The 1,958-nt window shown below is 53.9% G+C and overlaps 1 protein-coding gene across 1 annotated transcript in view; it reads left to right on the top strand.

The window, feature by feature from the left end:
* Window positions 1-69: 69 nt before the first annotated feature.
* Window positions 70-1,958, top strand: part of ZBTB32 (zinc finger and BTB domain containing 32) — a 12,975-nt gene continuing 11,086 nt past the window's right edge. The window contains exon 1 of the mRNA XM_011948206.1: window positions 70-205. The gene's annotated coding sequence lies outside the window, so the exon portion shown is untranslated. The remainder of the gene's footprint in view (window positions 206-1,958) is intronic.

Consider the following 1,958-nt stretch of genomic DNA (forward strand, 5'->3'; position numbering starts at 1 on the left):
TGCCCAGCGTGCTCAGCTGGCCTGAGCGGGAGAGTGCGGCCCGCGCTGCAGCCAATCAGCGTCCGCCTCAGGATCCGGGGTGACCACGTGCGGGAGCCTTGCGTCCCTGGCCTCGCTCCACTCCCCACTTTTAACGGTCACTCGGCTTTGAGCCATCCTGAGTGTATGTGAGGCTGAAAGGGAAGGAGGAATACGGTCTGGGCCGGTGAGTACCACAGCTTTTCTTTACTTTCTTGGGCTTGGGCCTGGCCCAGGCAAAGCTGGGGTGTGGGAGCTTGACTGGCCCTGTTGATGATTGAGAAGTGTGGGTTGAGGGCTTTAGCCCTTAGGGCTTTCCTCGGCCTTTGAGAGGCTGGAAATGCAGCCTCCTGGCCACCTTTAGGCCTAGGTTTGGCAGAGGCCAAGCCAGCTTGCCTCTGGGTTGGTCCACGGCCCCCGAGGCCAGCCTGACTGGGAAGGGTGTTGTGGGGAACTTGCAGGCCCTTAGCTCTGCACGGGGTCATTGGCCATGAGGTATGGCCTCTGGACAATGAGAGGTTACCAGGGGTCTCTGGACTGAGCCTGGATCTGGTGACTGAAAGGAGAGGCCTGTGGATCTCCAAAGGTTATGTAGGGGCTGGGCACGGTGGCTCACGCCTGTGATCCCAGCACTTTGGGAGGCTGAGGCAGGTGGATCATTTGAGGTCAGGAGTTTGAGAACAGCCTGGCCAACATGGAGAAACTGTCTCTACGAGGTTTCTAAAAAAAATTACCTGGGCATGGTGGCACATGTCTGTAATCCCAGCTACTCAGAAAGCTGAGGCAGGAGAATAGCTTGAACCTGGGAGGTGAAGGTTGCAGTGAGCCAAGATTGTGCCATTGCACTCCAGCCTGGGCGACAGAATGAGACCCTGTCTCAAGAAAAAAAAGAAAAGGAAAAAAAAAGTTATGTAGGAAGTCGCCGGCCAAGAGATGAAACTAGTGTTCACTTGAAGGTTTTCTGGGGGCTTTGGAGCCAGCCTGGGCTGGGAGTGAATGTTCTGGACTCCAGGTTGAGATGTTCTTGGAAGATTTCCCAGTATGGGGTCCAGGTTGGATGATGTGGCCAAGAGGTTAGGCCAGTAATCCTCTGGAGATTCTAGGGAGAAGGGTTCTGAATCCCAGCCAAGCTGTTTGCCCTGGATGAAGTATTATTGCCCTGTGGTGGCTCTGTACAGAACTGGGATTGGGTGGCCGGGCGTGGTGGCTCACACCTGTAATCCCAGCACTTTGGGAGGCTGAGGTGGGCAGATCACCAGGTCAGGAGTACGAGACCAGCCTGACCAAAATGGTGAAACCCTATCTCTACTGAAAATACAAAAATTAGCTGGGTGTGTGGCAGGCACCTGTAATCCCAGCTACTCAGGAGTCTGAGGCAGGAGAATCACTTGAACCCGGGAGGCAGAGGTTGCAGCGAGCTGAGATCATGCCATTGCACTCCTGCCAGGGTAACAGAGCAACACTCTGTCTCAAAAAAAAAAAAAAATTAATTAAAAAAAAAAGAACTGCGATTGGGTCATGTCTGGAGCTTTTCAGTCTCCCTGTTCCACTCTTTGCCATGCCTGTTCTGATCATTCCCCGGAAGATGAAGACATCAGGCTGTAGGCATGGGGCGGGTGCATGGGGAGGATGAACATCATAGTGGAGCACAGGAAGAGGTGTGTGAGATATTCTACTCTTTAGGAAGTCACTCAGGTTGGGGCAGGGCACGGTGGCTCACGCCTGTAATCCTAGCACTTTGGGAGGCCGAAGCAGGTGGATCACCTGAGGTTAGGAGTTGAAGACCAGCTTGGCCAACATGGTGAAACCCCATCTCTACTAAAATTGCAAAAAATTAGCCGGGCATGGTGGATGCCTGTAATCCCAGCTATTTGGGAGCCTGAGGCAGGAGAATCACTTGAACCCAGGAGGCAGAGGTTGCAGTGAGCCGAGATCGCGCC

Source organism: Colobus angolensis, unplaced genomic scaffold (assembly GCF_000951035.1).
Source record: "Colobus angolensis palliatus isolate OR3802 unplaced genomic scaffold, Cang.pa_1.0 Scaffold107, whole genome shotgun sequence".
Classification (NCBI taxonomy): domain Eukaryota; kingdom Metazoa; phylum Chordata; class Mammalia; order Primates; family Cercopithecidae; genus Colobus; species Colobus angolensis.